This window comes from Papio anubis, chromosome 6 (genome assembly GCF_008728515.1).
Source record: "Papio anubis isolate 15944 chromosome 6, Panubis1.0, whole genome shotgun sequence".
Lineage (NCBI taxonomy): Eukaryota > Metazoa > Chordata > Mammalia > Primates > Cercopithecidae > Papio > Papio anubis.
This window is the reverse complement of record NC_044981.1, coordinates 28,485,311-28,504,366: the sequence shown is the minus strand read 5'-3', so window position 1 is coordinate 28,504,366 and position 19,056 is coordinate 28,485,311. Positions and strand designations below refer to the sequence as shown.

General features: G+C 40.9%; 4 non-coding genes and 1 pseudogene across 4 annotated transcripts; 1 reads left to right on the top strand and 4 right to left on the bottom strand.

Annotated features, from left to right (window-relative positions):
- Positions 1-1,846: 1,846 nt before the first annotated feature.
- TRNAA-AGC lies at positions 1,847-1,918 on the top strand. Its single transcript has one exon. It is a non-coding gene; the product is annotated as a tRNA-Ala (tRNA).
- Positions 1,919-4,522: 2,604 nt separating this feature from the next.
- On the bottom strand, positions 4,523-6,815 carry LOC116275262 (annotated as a pseudogene).
- Positions 6,816-7,850: 1,035 nt separating this feature from the next.
- TRNAA-CGC lies at positions 7,851-7,922 on the bottom strand. Its single transcript has one exon. It is a non-coding gene; the product is annotated as a tRNA-Ala (tRNA).
- A 4,719-nt stretch (positions 7,923-12,641) lies between these two features.
- Positions 12,642-12,715, bottom strand: TRNAT-AGU. The gene has a single exon. It is a non-coding gene; the product is annotated as a tRNA-Thr (tRNA).
- Positions 12,716-18,984: 6,269 nt separating this feature from the next.
- Positions 18,985-19,056, bottom strand: TRNAA-AGC. Its single transcript has one exon. It is a non-coding gene; the product is annotated as a tRNA-Ala (tRNA).

Sequence of the window (19,056 nt, the reverse complement as noted above, 5' to 3'; positions counted from 1 at the left end):
CATGGGTGGTGAGAAGACTTAAACATGAGAGTTATCTTTTTAACAAATTTTTAAGTGTACATTATAGTATTGTTAACTGAAGGCACTATGTTGTGCAATAGATCTCTAGAATTTTTCATGTTTCATAACTAACATTTTAACTCACTGAGCAACAACTCTCCATTTCCCTCTGCCTCTGGTCCCTGACAATCACCATCCTGTTCTCTGCTTTTATGAGTTTGACTATTTTAGATACCTCATATAAGTGGAATCATGAAATATTTGTCCTTCTGTGACTGGCTTATTTCACTTAGCATAATGTCCTCCAGGTTAATCATTCATGCTGGTGCAAATGGCAGAATTTCTTTTTTTATAAAAGGCTGAATAACATTCCATTGTATGTATATACCATATTTTCTTTTTTTTTTTTTTTTTTTTTTTTTTTTTTGAGACGGAGTCTTGCTCTGTCACCCAGGCTGGAGTGCAGTGGCTGGATCTCAGCTCACTGCAAGCTCCGCCTCCCGGGTTTAAGCCATTCTCCTGCCTCAGCCTCCCGAGTAGCTGGGACTACAGGCACCCGCCACTTCGCCCGGCTAGTTTTTTGTATTTTTTAGTAGAGACGGGGTTTCACCGTGTTAGCCAGGATGGTCTCGATCTCCTGACCTCGTGATCCGCCCGTCTCGGCCTCCCAAAGTGCTGGGATTACAGGCTTGAGCCACCGCGCCCGGCCTATATACCATATTTTCTTTGTCCACTCATCTGTCAATGGACATTTGGATTGTTTCCTTATCTTGGTTACTGTGAATAATGCTGCAGTGAACATGGGAGTGTATATGTTTCTTTGAGATTCAAATTTCGATTTTTTGGTGACATATACCCAGAAGTGGGATTGCTGGATCATGTGGTAATTCTATTTTTATCTTTTGAAGAAACTCCATACTATTTTCCATAGTGGTGGCATCATTTTAGCTACCAACAGTTGTAGAAGGGTTCCAATTTCTCAACATCTTTACTAACACTTATCTTTCGAGTTCTTTTTAATAACAGGCATCTTAATAGGTGTGAGGTGATATCTGTTGTGGTTTTGATTTGCATTTCCCTGATGATTAGTAATGTTAAGAGCACCTCTTCACATACCTAGTGGCTATTTGTATGTCTTCTTTGGAGACATGTCTACTCAAGTCCTTTGCTCATTTTAAAATCAGGTTATTTGGGATCTTAAGTTTGTGTGTGTGTGTGTGTGTGTGTGTGTGTGTGTGTGTGTGTGTGTATTTGGCTGTTGACTTGTAGCAGTTTAAAAAATTTATTTTGTATATTAATCCCTTATCAGATAAATGACTTGCAAATATTTTCTCCCATTCCATAGTTTGCCTTTTTCCTCTGTTGATTGTTTTCTTTACTGTGAAGAAGCTTTTTCTTCTGCTACGTCTTTTCTTATCTCCTCACCTGGATCTAGGTTTTCTCTGCAGCATTCACAGAACTAGTCTTTATATTCTCTGGCACAACCGTGTGTGTGTGTGTGTGTGTGGGTTGGCAACTTCATAGGCAGAGAAGGTTTTTTTTAAAAAGGAGAGAATCTGAACACATACAAGCATACGAGAAGATTCAATCCTGGGACTTCGCTCCAAGTGGATGGAAACTGACACAGACAGTTGGCTAAAAGCAGTCCTTGAAATAGATGACGGGAGGATCCAAGGGTCTTTCCGTCCAGAATGCCTTTCTCCTCTTGACACAGCGTTAAGACAAGATTCCATTCAGAAATTTCAGAAACAGGAGTCCTACATAGTGGACTTTAACGTATCACACCTAAGCCCTCACCTTTAGATAACACTATATAATAAACCGATAAGAAAAAGGAACATCAAGTGGGGGTGTAGCTCAGTGGTAGAGCGCATGCTTAGCATGCATGAGGCCCTGGGTTCAATCCCCAGCACCTCCACGAGCGTTTTCTTATACTTTGAGCATTTCGTTTCAGTGCTTGAATACTTGTGTTTGAATACTTCGTTTCAGTCTTTTCTTTTTCCTTTGTGCATACCCTAGCTTGTGTTTTTTCTACTCACAGAGAAGGTAAGCCATTTGGTAGTCATTCATTTGTACTATGGATCCTAACACTCCTTCAGCCTCCCAACCTGACTGCTTCAGCACAGCTTTATAGTCATTTACTGAAATAGAGAAGCTGCTTATTCAAGATCCCCTGATAGTGAAGCAACAGGCATGCCAGCCATATAAGACTCCTTCTCCTTTGCTGCCGTTTCTCAATACTATTAAGAAATCGGGGGTGGGGGGGGGGGGGTGGGAAGACAGAAAAGCAAAACAAAATCGCCCTTGAAAAACAACCATTAGATTTCTCTCCTTCCCGCCACCTTTCCTCATACTCCCCTTACATTTCCACCACTCACAGAATCTTGGTTGGGCGGCAAAAGGTGGGTCCAATCACTAGTCATGGGAGCGCTGTGATCCCAGCTTTCTCTTTTTTTTTTTTTTTTTTTTGAGACGGAGTCTCGCTCTGTCGCCCAGGCTGGAGTGCAGTGGCCGGATCTCAGCTCACTGCAAGCTCCGCCTCCCGGGTTCACGCCATTCTCCGGCCTCAGCCTCCCGAGTAGCTGGGACTACAGGCGCCCGCCACCTCGCCCAGCTAGTTTTTTTTTTTTTGTATTTCTTAATAGAGGCGGGGTTTCACCGTGTTAGCCAGGATGGTCTCGATCTCCTGACCTCGTGATCCGCCCGTCTCGGCCTCCCAAAGTGCTGGGATTACAGGCTTGAGCCACCGCGCCCGGCCCCCAGCTTTCTCTAAAGAAGGAATGTTTAGAATTTTGTCCGAAAGAAAGACGCTTTTGGCGAAATTCCGAGACTTTCAAAATACACAGTTGAGAAAATTATTTTCAGAGATGGAAAAAGCCGCAGGTCACTCTCAAAGGGGTGTCAGTCTTGGACGTAAAGGGTTATGTTTTCCTGTGGAACAGAAACTTGTAGTTCACCTCCCTTAGGAGGGAAAGACCTTCTGGTTTCCTACAGCCAAAGAGGAGCCGAGGGGCCGGGCGCGGTGGCTAACGCCTATAATCCCAGCACACTGGGAGGCCGAGGTGGGCGGATTACCTGAGTTCAGGAGCTCGAGACCATGGCGAAACCCTGTCTCTACTACAAATAGGAAAAATAGCTGGGCGCGGTGGCGCTCGCCTGTAATCCCAGCTACTTGGGAGGCTGAGGCAGTAGAATCGCTTGAACCCGGGAAGCGGAGGTTGCAGTGAGCCGAGATTGCGCCACTGCTCTGCAGCCTAAGCGACAGAGCGATACTCCGTCTCAAAACAAAACAAAACAAAACATTATAGAGGAGCCTAGGAGACATTGGCAATGCGGGCACTTTCAGCGCCATCCAAATCTTGGGCCTCTGTAAAGATCTGGCTTCAAGCTCTCTCCTTCGTCCCTTCCTCTTCTGCAACCACCTGCCTCCTCCTATCTCCCCACTGGTTTTCTTCACCACCTCTTGTCAGCTTCACCTCCACTTTCTCCTATTTCCGTTGATTCGGTTTCATTGCTTCCTTCTGCCTAAATTTCCCCCAGCAGCTCAGCTCACTACAGTTTCTGCAGCTCCACTTTCTAGTTTGGCGTTCTCAAGCCTGAATGATAATCATCTGAGGGAGACCTTTCAATTGTAAAGATCCCCATCTTTCCCCCTATCCGGTGATTATCGGTTCACTACGGAGCTGTAAATTACAAACGGGAATACCAGTGAAGTTCTCAGGGCAGTTCCTCAGGCTCAGGAAACACTACATTCCAGTCTAAAACCTTTTGACTCTTTATTGGAGGTTGTTTCTGGTTGACTATGTTATAAATGTCGCCTTGCCTCTAAACCCCCATCTCAGTGACTTTCCAGCCACAACTGAGCCTCACTCAGTTAATTCTAGCGGGGGTGGGGACAGGAGACAAAAGTTGGGATGGAACCAAGAAGTTGATACCTAATTTATTCACGTATTCAGGAAGATACAGATTTTGCACAAACAAGAAAAAGTTAAAAGTAAAAGAGAAGGCACAATGGTTTAGGATTACCTCCTAAAATTTATGTAGACATATTTGGACACTCCAAAATTTAACAACAGGAGGAAAGTGTCTATTATTTGTGCCATTGTGATGGTTGAGGTTTCAGAATCTCTCCAGGAGCACGGGGTAAGAGTAAGGAGGTTGTAACAGAAGTTTAAGTCACTTAAACTTAAATGCCTCCTATGTGTTTCTTTGTAGGTCTCAGGAACCGAACTGCAGCTTCCCTGAGACAAAGGCGCTGCTGAGTTTCCTGATCATGATGATCCTCTGAAGAGTTTGCTAGAGCAGTGATTGTGACAGCATACACTTAGGTTTTTCTTTTTTCTTTTCTTTTCCTTTCCTTTCCTTTCCCTCTCTTCCTTCTTTCCTTCTTTTCTTTCTTTCTTTCTTTCTTTCTTTCTTTCTTTCTTTCTTTCTTTCTTTCTTTCTTTCTTTCTTTCGTTCTTTCTTTCGTTCTTTCTTTCTTTCTTTCTTTCTTTCTTTCTTTCTTTCTTTCTTTCCTTCCTTCCTTCCTTCCTTCCTTCTTTCTTTCTTTGAAACTGATGTTTATTTGCCGTCAACCTTATTTCCATGTTGTCTAAGAGCCTGTACAAGAATAGCTTAAGACCATTCAGTGGTTGCTTCTACCCATTCACCCTGAAATTCCTCCTTGGTCACAGCCTTTTCAGCAGCAGCCTGCTCTTCTTTTTCAAGCTCTTCAAGATCTCTGTGGAAGCAGGGATCAGGCATAACCTGCCACGGGTGTTCACGGGAAATGCTGCCACTTATGCGCTGAACTTTCGGGACCAGCATCCACCACATCAAACCAACTGAGTAAGCTCCTTTGTTGTTGCGTGGAATGGCAATGTACACATAGCACAGAGGAGAATCTGTGTTACACAGAGCAGTCGTAGGTAGGTTAACAAAAGACGCCTCCGTGAAAGACTGGTGGTCAACCCTGGGGTCAGTAACCGCAGGAAGCTGTGGCTCCCGGAAGGTTGCCTGGATCCGGTTAGTGAAGGTTCCAGGAGTGAAGCACCCAGCAATTGGAGTGGCTCCAGTGGCAGCAGCAAACTTCAGCACGGCCCTCTGGCCAGTATTCCTGGAGGATATAACACTGACATCAGCAGGGTTTTCAATGGCAGCATTCAATGGCAAGAGCAATGCCATCACTTTTCCTTTTACAGATGTACTGTTCCATTTGGAAGTAAAGATTGGTGCCACCAAAGTGGGTTCTTGCTGCAAGGAACTTAAGGACATATTCCTCCTCCATTTGCAGGACATCAACAGCTCCGGACATTGTGAAAGTTTCCCTTTAAGTTACAGCGGGAATCCAGAACAACGCCGTACGGACCCTTCTGTGGGGAACGCGGAAAAGTACATAGGTTTTCATTTGGGACTTGTTTTCTTCTTCTATCTGGATGTAGATTTACTCAGACAACTTTCTGAGTTCCGCTTTTTTGTACCGCCTCCTAGCATTTTCTAATTGGGCGGACAGTCAGAAGCAGTGAAAATTCAGGGGCCCTGGTGCAATGGTGTGGGAAATCTGTGATAGGGTGGAGACTACCTGGAGAAAGAGAAACACACTGGAGCTCCAACCTGAAGCCAAGTGAGTTAACTTTGGCCAGGCTTGTTTGTGTGTGAAGCTTTGCGGTCCTAGGGCTTAGCTATTCTCTTTTCCTGGAAAGGGGTGTCCAAAATATGGATTCCCTCATGGATTACAATGGCCAGAGTTCTACTGCTTCATGGGGATGTTTTGTCTTTCATGGCTTTTGATAGCTGCCTGAGAGGTGTGTTGAGGGCTCCACACTAAATACTGTAGGATTATAAACAGCAAGAGGTAAAAGATGCCCTGAGAATCCATGCTTGGCAAAATGGAAGGTGGTCCAAGCTGTTTTTCACTGATTTAGCGACCCTGTGGGCCAATCAGGAGGCAAGGATCAGGAATCAAGAGAAGGTCTATCATTTTGTCTTTGCCCAGAAATAATTCAGACAGCAGCATGACGTAACATACCTGATGGGGCTAGCGCTGCCAGGGGACTCTGTGACTTAGCTGGTTAAAACCTCTGAGCTGGGTTTGGATGTCAGAGAAAACTGAGCTTGTGAGTCATCCTTGCTCCCTCTCCTGCTCCTTAAGGAACTGGGAGGAGTATGCTCTTAGTTTTTTTCAAACAAAGGAAATTTGATGCTATATTTGGAATTTCAACTTCGCATTTAAAACTTCCTTTTCTAATACAAAAGGTAGCATGCAAAGGCTTTGACAAAGAAAACTGATACCGATTTTGATACATTCACCAACACACGATTTGTACGGAAAAGAAAGTGCAGAACAATGATATACCATAATTTTTACTGCCTCTTTAACAAGTGTTTCTTACTAGAAATTCAGGCAACTTTATCTAGACCTATTCCTCACCCACACCCCTTTGGCCACATCTGCCTTTGGAGCCTTTGGTGCAGTGATATGTGAAGTATTATTAATTCATTTAAAGACTCAAGAACAAAAAGCCCTGAAGTTCATCGAGGAAATGTAGAAAGCAAATGATTTAAATACGCTATTTGGCAATGCTTCTGAGATTTTTACTTCAGCTAGATGTTTTGGTTTGGGGAATGGGGCAGGGGGATTATTTGGTATCTTCTATTACATAGTTATTTGGTGTTTTCTATTACATATTTTGTGTACATTTCCTGTGAAAGTCGATTTAATATGCAATAAAAATAACTGCTGCCAAAACCCAAGACCTAACCTTTTTTTCTTTCTTTTTGAGATGGAGTCTCTCTCTGTTTCCCAGGCTGGAAGGGCGCGATCTCGGCTCACCGCAACCTCTGCCTCCCGAGTTCAAGCGTTTCTTCTGCTTCACCCTCCCCGGTAGCTGGGATTACAGGCGCCAGCCACCACACCCGGCTAATTTTTAAATTTTTAGTAGAGAAGAGGTTTACACCATGTTGGCCAGGCTGGTCTCGAACTCCTGACCTGAGGTGATCCACCCACCTAGGCCTCCCAAAGTGCTGGAATTACAGGCGTGAGCCACCGCACCCAGCCAAGACCTAACCTTTAAAACCTTTTAGTAGATCGCTTGCTGCAGGCTGTAAGCTGTTCCAGCGAACTAGAGCTGGCTGTCTTCAGTCATCCAAATTATGTTTTAAGCGTTCGCGAGGCAAAGCGCTGAGTGCCACCTTCCATTTGGACAATCTTTACCTACTCACTCACTCAGAAAAACTTAGGACTGAATGCCCAGCTCCTCTGTTGCTCACAATTCAATTCTCAGCGGCAGAGGCGGCTGTTGGAGAAGCCCCGAGGAGAGACGCGTAAGGCAACCAGTGGGAAGATTTTCTGCTCCTCAGCCTTGGACGACCTAATGCTCATAAAACAGAGATGCAAGGAAAATTTTCTCTGATTTTTTTCTTATTTCACAAAATCTTTTCTTGTTTACTTTCTTTTTCTGTCTCGCTCTTTAGCGATACCGCCTAATGCATGGGTCCGTAGTGTGACTGCAGGGTTCATGCTTCCTGCCAAGGAGACCTGGCCGAAAATTTATCTATTTATGATTTTTTTTTTTTTTTATGCTGGGCTACAAGTCGATATCTACATATAGTCAGAAATGATAATACCATGACCCACAAGAACTCCTTGTGGAGTAATTTGTGCCCCGTTTCAACGTCTGCTTGTTTCACTCACGTTAGCAATATATTCTTCTCACGCTAAGTTTTATAAAAAGCCACAGATGACTGTTCGAATAAACAGCATAGTATTAAAAGCAACACATTTGACACTCTCCTCTTTTTATAGAAGTAGGGGAAGCGCGACGAACGCATGCAAAGAATGAGAAAGGAGAATGAAGAAAACGTACGGCTGGAGGAGCCGGGGGTCGAACCCGGGGCCTCGTACATGCGAAGCACGCGCTCTACCACTGAGCTACACCCCCTGCTCGCGAAATATTTCTGTTGGCTTATATATAAAATATCACTTTGTTTTCAGTTTGTTGGTTTCATTTTCTGTTGGTTGGAGAAGGATCGCTGGATTAAATTCCACCACTTTCGTGAAATCACTAAACTGGATACTGTTTGGCAGCTAACAGTTTCCTAATACATTTATAACAGTATACTAAGACCCTAACATTATAGTCCAAATGACACAGTTCCTTATCCTTGGACTTTCCCATTCCTGTTAGCCTGCTCCAAGCTCCATTCACAAGCAAACTGCATGAAAGCTACTTTCCTCCACCAGCAAAAAGCCCAGACTTCCAACATTGAGGACTGTTCAGTCATAGAGAAGGATCCCTGATTTTAGTCTAGACCTTTAATCCAGAGCTCTTCCAACTGAGCTATGTTTGCCACATTTCTACTTTCTCCCGCAATACTGACTCAAAAGAAGTGCTGCTCAGTCCAGAGGCGGCCTTCGGAGAGTTTCCAACACTGTATTTGTTGGAAGCTGTGACAACATCCATTTTCCAGTTGACTCTCAATCCTCGTTAATGCATCACGAGCTCTGAGATTGTCTTCAATTTTGGTTCCACACCTCCATCTGTAACCCTCCCTTAAGAACTGTGTTCACAAAGGATTTTTTTTAAAAAAAACCTGCAAAATTTTATTAACTTTAATCAATCGACGATTTTCCAGACTAGAGGAATAAACAGGGCAATAGCAAAAGCAGAACAGCGAAGCAAGGATGGGCGACTGAGCAAAGCTATCACAACAGGAAAGTCTGCTATGCATATAGATGTTTGAAAGAATAAAGCCGGAGAGTCCTGGGAATGTTCAGAGTGCCATCAATGAATTAAAAAATGCAAGGAAGTCCTGGATAGCACAGAGCTAATAGAATTGGATTGGCCGGCAGGGGAAGAGCATAGTTAATAGCTGTTCTGTCCCTGGGATGCTTTTATCACTTCCATAACGAGTCCGGAAAAAAAAAAATTGTCCATGCTTGTCTTTTTTTTCTTCTTCTTGGTTTCTCTTCGTTCTCCTAAGTAACATTGTAGAAAGAAAGAATAGGTGAAAAGCTGGTTAGTGCTATTGCATTCGTGATGTTGAATAGGCCTTTTCTTTTTCTTTGTTTCTTCTTTCTGCTACCACAGAAATCATGCTTAATTTCCGTGTGAGCAGGTGAAAAAAAAAAGGGAACTGAAAGCATAAAGTAGGAGAGAGGCTTCCGCATTGCGTTACTGAAGGTATGTGTGGTATAAAAGTACTTGGGGAAATCAAATAAACAAAACCATGGAATTGCTGGGCATTGAACCCTGGACCTCATACACGCAAAGCACGTGCTCTACCACTGAGCTATATGCACAAAAGGCAAAGAAAACCTTTTAAATTTTTGATGAGTTCAAATTATTGCCTTTTATGCTTTTGTTGTCATATCTACAAAATCTTTGCCTAACCTAGGGTCACAAAAATGTTTTCTTCTAGAGGTTGTATAGTTTTATGTTTTACACTTAGGCCTATGATTCAATTTTAGTAGATGCTTTAGGCTTTATAGTATGCATTTAAAAAATCACACTGTAACTTCAAGTGGTATTACATTACTTCATGTATAGATAAGGTAGATAAGTACTTTACACCACTATATGTTCATTTCTTCTCTGCCGGAGTTTGTGCTAATGTTAACAACATAACCTCTCCATATGTTATAACTCCAAAACATATTGTTATTATTTGTATTCTAAACAATCATTTTTAAACAGATTTAAATAATAGCAAAAAAATTCTTATATTTACTACATCCTTATAATTCCCAGTGCTCTTCATTTATTTATGTAGATGCACATTTCTTTGTGTAGATTCTTTTTTTATGTTAGGGGGTGTCATTGAGACACATGGTACAGATATCAGTCTCATGTAGACAAGTGTAATATGGGTGTGCAGTAGAGAAAGGTAAATCTAGAAGACCTCCTGAGTTTTCTAATTTACACCAGAACATTTTTTAAAAGTCTTCAGTTGTATGAATGTGAAATATTTTTCAAGGAGGCATATTCTCTGAACTTCTTCTATCTCCAGAAAAAAAACTTAATACATTAGGCTATATAGACTTTTATATTCAGTGGAATTCCTTTGCTAATGTAGCTCTAGGGACTATTAAAATTTTACATAAAAATAAGAAAAGAATTTTCTGAAGACAAAAGGGAACTCAACTTCTAAGACTTTTGTTAGTGTACTATTATTATAATCCTAATAAATTTTTCCCTTCTCACCATTCCTATTCAATTAATTTTTACAGCAAAAAAAAATTTTTTTTACATTACACATCTAGTATCCTGATGTAATACAGTTGTATTTTGGCAGTTCTTTTTGATATTGTCTTTCCTAAATTTAAGTCCTAAATTTTGAATAATAAAAATTGTGTGATGTTTCTTACATTAAAACTAGCTCCAAGTTTCCCAGTCAGCTTCTGATCCACAATAAAGACTTGTTCTAGTTCTTAATAAAAAGAGGAATACTGAAAATAATTAGCAGTAATATGCTCCACAATTTAATTAGGTCAAAACAATTGTGACAATGGTCTGTGACAAATTCCACAATGTGAAAAACAAAGGAAAACAAAGCTCTATCAGTTCAAAAGAAAGAAACTTATTCACTCTAGGTTAATTATGTACAAGTAAAACAATATTCATACAAACATGTTTCAGCAATTGTCTACCCTTTTCAGGTTGGACTGGGAATGTCCTAGAAGCAGATGCATTGTCATTTAGTCTGCAGTTCAGTAACCTTTCTCGTGGTATAGCGATTAAAGGAGATCCAGTTTAGTGATTTCAGAAACAGTGGGATTTATCTCAGTGGATTTTCTCCTGCCAACCATCATGTTTTGAAAATTAGAAATACTGACACTGATATATCAAGATGTATGTGCAAGAGAGCTTGGCTATCACGAGAGTGTTGCTTGGTGGTAGAATGCATACTTAATATGTGCGCTGTCTTGGTTTCATTTCCTGAAAATGTCACTGTTCTTTAGCTACTCACCAACAACCACCCCTTCTTTTCTTTTCTCGTACACTTAACTCGCGTACATGATCCAAAGGACTCCCTTTAGTGCGACTCCATTTGTACGCCATAAACTTCCGCACTGCCCAGGGCAAAAGACTATGGCAAAGACTAGATGGAAGAGGATAAAACAAAGGATTAATAGCTCATTCGAAATCATCACTAGGAGAGAGAAACCTGACCCCACATTAACAGAAATTAACCTTGGATTCCGATTCTCTGCATCTTTAAAGGTTATCAAAGACAAAAAGAAAAGAAAAACAAAGAACATCATCACATTTTATTTTTTTATTTTTATTTTTATTTTTAAATTTTCTTTACTGTGTCTGGCTCAACCAACAGGATGTGGAAGAGCAGAAAGTTTTTTGTTTGTTTGTTTGTTTTTTAATTCCCGTCACTTATCTTCTGTGTCCCTCCTCCACCTATCCATTCCACACTGCCAGGGAATTGGATTCAGCCATCATATGTAGGAGTCAATAAGTTCCAAGTCTTTCTTAGTGGGTAAATACATTGTATAATAAAAGCACTTAAGAAACCTGAAAGCTAAAAAGTTGGAAACAATCGAAGTATTGAAAGAGAAACTGAATAAAGTTTTCAGTCTGCAGTAAGCTAAGATAGCTTGGTTGGGAGGGCATTAGACTGAAGATCTAAAGGAGACTGGTTCAGTTCAGGGTTTTGGCAACTGCCTTTTCAGATACTCTACCAGCGATCTACCTTTGCAGTCTTAAAATTTCGTATGAACTGCATCTCTTAATTTATGTTTAGTAGTTGATATTCAGGGGAGCAAAAGAACATGGCACATAAGCAAAGGAATAACGTGTCTGCCTTCTTTTGCTTCTCCATATGTAATAAAGCAATCGCGATGCCCCATGAATTTTGATGTGTGAAATAAAGATGAACTGTAAAATTCATTTTGATACTTACAATTTTATTTTATTTTTTCTTAATTAGAGTGACATTAGACAGAAAATGAAAAATACCATGACGGGCTGAAAAAAGAGCGACTGAAAGGGAAAAGCTTTGTATTTTAGCACTTTTTATGGCAGTTGCCCCTGCTTTTTGAATAAGGGACCCTGTATTTTCATTTTACACTGGACCTGTAAATTATGTAGCTGACCTTCATCAATATTAAATCGACATTCATAGTACATATAATTGTAGTATCTATAATCGACATTCATAATTACAGATTATTAATTCATAGTTGACATTTTACAAATTTGGAGAATTGAAGACATTCTAACTCTTCACATGCCTATAGCTGAATTATAATCCCAAGAGCATGGCCAGTACTGTATTAAAATCCACACCTACAGTATACCTTCCCTCTCTAAACTTCAATTCGTTGTTCTTAACTCTTTATATAAAATTGGAATACTTGAAATGACATTGCACAGAAAATCCCAATGGAAGATATAGCTTATATTTAAAAAAAAAAAAAAGCAAACAAAAAATGGGCAGTATACTATAATCACCGTACTGCTCTGTGCTATTTTTATATAGTCTTGTGTTGGGAGGATGCACAGTTTCAGTTTGTTTCCAAAGCCTTTGGATGCCACCTGTTATGTCCAAGATCAGGGGCAGAGGATCCTCGATAGTAGACAGGAACGACAGAAAAACCTCAAGTTTAAAGAGAGTTGGCATGAAGACACTCTCACCTTGACCAACAGAGGCCCCACTGGGATTCGAACCCAGGATCTCCTGTTTACTAGACAGGCGCTTTAACCAACTAAGCCACAGAGCCCATGGAAACTGTCCTTGGTTTCCTTCTATCAGAATATACCTTGGTATTTGCGGTAGAATTTAGATTTTCCTTTTAATTAAAAACAAAAAGTTGTTCATTTATTAGATTTTTATTTGGCCTTTGATCCCACCCACAGACACTCAAGACAGTGAATAACAGCTTTGATGGAAGCACTGATTTGCCAGTCTGTTTCTCTTGTTCTTTATAACCTTACTGTATTTGGCTTGGAGCCTCATTGCCTTATGGGAACTCAAGCCGAGGGAAAAATTGAAGCAACATCAAAAGAGAAGGGACTATGAGAAATACTTTTATTTCAGGCTCATTTTAGGCTTTCTAAGGCATTTGACTTAATGTTTAGATTGTGCATCTGTGAAAGAAGGGAAGTGCCACAATTTCTTTCACTTTAAAAGTCAACCCCTGGAAATGAGCTCAAGCAGTTCCTATGATTTACACAAGTTTGAAAAGGAAGGAAAATGAGTGAAGGAGCTAATAACCTCAGCGACTTTTTCTAGGGAACATTACAGCTCTTGACATAGAATCATAAAGAGGTGGGAGACAAGGAAGACAGGAGGCAGGAAAACAGAGCGTTCTGGAGCTTTAGCGATTATATTGTCCCTTTAAAATGGAACTTTCTCTGCAAAGAGGAGAATTCAAAGGAGATTCACAGATTAGGACTACAGCTACCAAATGAGTTAGTGGAATATATATGTGTGTCCCAGGTAGATCGATAGATTCATGTAGCTCAGATGATAAGCATTCAAACTATTAGTGTAAGGAATGAAGATTCGAATCTCTGTCAACAGTCTTTTTTTTTTTTTTTTTTTTTTTTGAGACGGAGTCTCACTCTGTCGCCCAGGCTGCAGAACAGTGGCACAATTCCGGCTCCCTGCAACCTCCGTCTCCCGGGTTCAAGCAATTCTCCTGCCTCAGCCTCCTGAGTAGCTGGGATTACAGGCATGCACCACCACACCCAGCTAATTTTTGTGTATTTAGTAGAGACGGGAGTTTCACTATGTTGGCCAGGTTGGTCTCAAACTCCTGACCTCAAGTGATCCACCTGCCTCGGCGTCCCAAAGTAGTGGGGTTATAGGCACGAGCCACCACACACAGCCTAGAAGTACAGTATTTTCTAAGAGGTTGAAAAAACAATAATTCATTGCAACCTGAAGCTAAATCTGCTAAGATATGTTACAGCTAGTGATGGTAAAATTATGAGAAGGACAGAAAGAGGCTTGATTGAACAAGTTTAAAAAACTTGTGATAAATGTAAGGCTATTGTTATTTATTGTATTATTTATCGACAGATAATTTGTGGAAAATATTTGATGATATCAGGTGTTATTGAACAGTAATGTCAACAGTGCACTTAATTTGTTCTAGTAGACCAGCCACCAGAAATTAGAAACTGAAGGTCCTGACAAGAGGGATCACACAGCAGTTTAATGACTTAACGCTGCAAAGTTGTGTGTGTGGTTTTTTTGTTTGTTTGTTTGTTTTTGTTTTTGTTTTTATTTTTAACTCAGGGCTGAGATGGAAATTTTTTTTTGAAGGGGAAGAACTGCCCTCAATTACTATGATCAGACACTGAATGGCTTTGGAAGTTAGCTTTTGTTTCAGATTGGATAATGCATTTTAATAAATTCAGCCCCAAATTACAAGGCAAAACAATGTTCATATACAAAACTTGTACCACAGTAAAGTCATTTTGATGACAGCTAACACTGCTAGAATCATAGTAATATCAAGCTGCCCTGTGCACTGCCTGTGCTGTCAAAAGTTAAAAGAGGCAATTCTCCAATCTCACAGAAATTTTCAGCAGATATATTCTCTGAACTCGAGCTAAAGTACCAACAGTGTGTTAAAAACTTAATGCAAGTGCAAAAGCAATTTCCATATTTCAAAATCTACTTAACTATGCAATTGAGGAGCTTCAAGCTAAGCCTCACTTTGAAGTGACTAATTTGCAATGTAATGACATGCTAAAAGCAAACATAAAGAGATGAACCTACTAGAATCCATAAATGTCTTCCATGCAATGAATATGCCCCAAATCATATACTCACAGATTAATATTAGCCATTTGACATCTCCTATCTTTATGAAAAGATATTTTCAAAATGAAATAAATAAAATTACACTACAGGTCATTAACAGATGAGCATTAGCAAATGACTTTGATGATAGAAACATTAACTTTGAGCCCCCATCTGTAATAATAATTATTATTATAAAGATGATTTAATTCTTCTCATTATCAATAATTACACTCAATTAGTATTGTATTTTGAATGTCATCAATAAATATGAGTGGATTTTTTTTCTCCCTTGTTATATAAGTACCTACATAATATCCTTGATTTGGCCATTTGACTTGCAAATCCTAAAATATTTACTACTTGGCCATTTACAGAAAAAGGTCTCTCTCAGGCTTATTTTGTAAGAGCACTAATCCCATTCATGAAGATTCCACCTTTATCACCTAATCACCTTCCAAAGGCCCTACATCCTAACCTAATGACATTGGTGATTAGGTTTCAACATACGAATTTTCGTTGATGGGGACAGTCACAAACATTCAGATTACAGTGGGAGTATATTTAAAAGCCTGGAAAACACAATTAATTTTGCACAAGCTTACTTTGGCAAAGAGTCCCTAGGTTGATCTCCAATAATTTCTATCTCCTAGTGTTCAAGTATTTGTGTAATACTCTCCCCTTGAGAGTGATTGGGACTTGCGACTTCTAACCAATAGAATATAGCAAGGGAAAGGGATGCCACTCCCATAATTACGTAAATATGTATATAAAATATACAATATATAGTTTATATTATTTATACACATACATTATTATAATCTATAATAATAGGTGTATATAAGCCATTTTATATATAGATATATGAGCAATTTTAAATATATGTACACACACAAATATATATTCAAAATAGAGCACAAAAACCCTGCCTAGGTCACTGATGATAATGACAGCATTTGGGGTGGAGTAGATGCAGAGATCGAATCTGCAGTGAAGAAGAAGGAAATGACAATGGGAGTTGATAGAAACAGAAGAGAGAGAGCCAGAGTCTGGTATATTTGACAGGCTTGAGTCTCAGGGGAATGACAACAGCACTCACTCCAAAAGGACCTGTAAGCAGCAACTGACGTCTCTACTAGAGAGGGGAGAAGTCTTTAATACAATTCATTTGTGCTGTAGATTCCAGGAACATGCTCCTATAATATGTGCTTGGCTGAATCACCAGACATTACGGGTGGATGGTCTTTCTGGGAAAGTGGAGGGAGTGTTTTCTGTGGAAAATGTAACTTTGATGCTACATAAAGCTGGTGGCATGGAATGGCTTGGTGTGGCACTTTTTGCATGGAAAAGACAATTTCCGTTTACTTTGGATGGAGCATGTGTTCTAGAGCTCATGTAATTTAGTTCACAAAACAACTGGTGATTTTTTTGTGACTCAAAGTTGTCCAAATTTGTGGGGTAGGAGAGACGCAGGTTTCTTTTCTTTGTTTTTTTAGACGGAGTTTTGCTCTTGTTGCCCAGACTGGAGGGCAATGGTGTGATCTCAGCTCACCGCAACCTCCGCCTCCCGGGTTCAAGCAATTCTTCTGCCTCAACCTCCTGAGTAGCTAGGATTACAGGCGTGTACTACCACACCCATCCCACACCCAGCTAGTTTTGTATTTTTAGTAGAGATGGGGTTTCTCCATGTTGGTCAGTCTGGTCTTGAACTCCACACCTCAGGTCACATACCTGTTTCAGCCTCCCAAAGTGCTGGGATTACAGGCGTGAGCCACAGCTCCTGGCCTGACATGCAGGTTTCCTAAACTCCTTTATTGAAACATTTACAGTGGCCTCTGACTTTAGTGACCACTTGGTTTCTTTTAAAAAGTGGCAAATTATTTGAGCAAGCACTAAATTAACACACACCAGACCAATCATCTTTTCTGTGACCAATGTCCTTTTCTTATGTTTCGTGGAAATATCCTTAGACAAGTTTAAATTTTAACTGGGCTTATTTGAGCAAAGAACAACAAAGTCTTTATTTTTCCTTCAAACCTCTTGCCTTATGCACTCAGGTCTCCCTCTAAAATATTTTCTCCTAGTTTAAGTGAAACACAAAAACTATTTTCTGTCATAAACTGGATTGTGTAATCCAATTTATGTTGATTCATCAAAGTTATTATTAGGACTACAAATTTAGACTACTGGGAGGGAAATGGTAGAAATATCCCACAAACATAAGGGGATTGTCGTAACTCAGTGCAGAGGATGTGTCTGTGCCCCCTGTTCATGTGATGGTGTGTCTGTGCCCTTCTCTGATGTCTCCATAAATGCTTAGGACTTCCACTACATTATTTCCTCCTCCTCCTCCTCCTCCTCCTCCTCCTCCTCCTCCTCCTCCTCCTTCTCCTTCTTCTTCTCCTCCTTCTCCTCCTTCTCCTCCTTCTCCTCCTTCTCCTCCTTCTCCTCCTCCTTCTCCTCCTCCTTCTCCTTCCTCTTCTTGCAGGTCTTCTCTTCTTTGTCTCTTTCTCTCTCTTTCTCTCGACGGAGTCTTGCTCTGTCGCCGGGGCTGGAGTGCAGTGGCGCAATCTTGGCTCACTGCAAGCTCCGCCTCCCAGGTTCACGCCATTCTTCCGCCTCAGCCTCCCGAGTAGCTGGGACTACAGGTGCCCACCACCGCGCCTGGCCAATTTTTTGTATTTTTTTTAGTAGAGATGGGTTTCACCGTGTTAGCCAGGATGGTCTCGATCTCGTGACCTCGTGATCCGCCCACCTCGGCCTCCCAAAGTGCTGGGATTACAGGCGTGACCCACCGCTCCCGGCCTGCAGCCTTTTCAAAAGGTGATACTCTCTCAACAATATCCCAGAGTCTCAGCTCAGCATAGGTAGAAGACAAAGGATTTTTTCTCCACTCTCGCTTCTTTCACTTCACGATTCAATACGGGGAGGACTAGGTAGCAAGTCTTTGTGGTGAATAAGCATCTCCTGCCTCCTCAGTTCACAACTGGCATTGTTGAACATCTACTTTTCTATCTTTTAGGAGAAGGTAAAGAAACAAGAAAATGGCTTCTTGTTGGGGATGATCTCTTCTATACTTGTCATCAGGGCCAGCCTCATGGGTCTGTGACCAGTGCTGTTCATAGACTTTGGGCTCCACACATTGTGTAACAAAAGTCTTGCTTTTCATTGCTGGGTTCTTCATCCCACAGGCTGCTGCTTTTTCCAAAGTACTCGATCAGGCTGACTTCTAAAAAATATTTCAACCTTGCCGGGCGGGGCGGCTCACGCCAGTAATCCCAGCTCTTTGGCAGGCCAGGCGGGCGGACCACGAGGTCAGGAGATAGAGACCATCCCGGCTAACACAGTGAAACCCGACTCTACTAAAAATACAAAAATTTAGCGGAGCGTGGTGGCACGCTCCTGTGGTCCCAGGTACTCGGGAGCCTGAGACAGGAGAATCGCTTGAATCCGGGAGGCTGAGGTTTCGGGGAGCTGAGATCGCGCCATTGCACTCCCGCCTGGGTAACAAGAGCGAAACTCCGTCAAATAAATAAATAAATAAATAAATAAAAAGCTCCAGCCTTCTAATATTAATATTAAACTTTCCCCCAAATCCAAGAATAAACCCTCTTGAACTAATTCCTGATGCTAGTCTCAGGTGCATGAAAGATGAGGTGGAAGTGTGGTTAAGTGTCTAAGGAGATGATTTTCAAGTTAAGGTGATTTTCCTGCTCTCAGAACTTTAATTTTTCCCACTAAATTTTTGTGAAGTACTGTAGCCCACACAGCAGTGATTGCTCAGAATGGCTAGAGAGAAAGTGAATAACAAAAATGTCAACAAGTAACTTTGGTAGGGTAGGGGAAGTATTGGGAAGATGTTGGTAAAAGAATACAAAATTACAATTAGAAGAAGTTCAAGAAATCTATTGTACAACATGATGACTATAGGTAAAAACAATACAATGTATTGAAACGTGATGAGATTTTAAAGTGTTGTCACTACAAAAATAACTGTGAAGTAATGCATATGGTAATCAGCTCGATTTAGCCACTCCACAATGCATGTGTGTGTTATAATTATAAAATCATAATTTTACTTGTCAATTTAAAATTTAAAATACAAAAGAAAAATGTTATTTTTCTAGAATATCCTCTTGAAAATCAACACGGGTTTTAAACACCACAGGAAATTAAAACTGGCGGTCAGAAAACCCACACTTCTTCATTTGCGGTAACACACACTACGCCACCAAGTGGAGTTGCCGGGGATTGAACCCGGGGCCTCGTGCATGCTAAGCACGCGCTCTACCACTGAGCTACACCCCC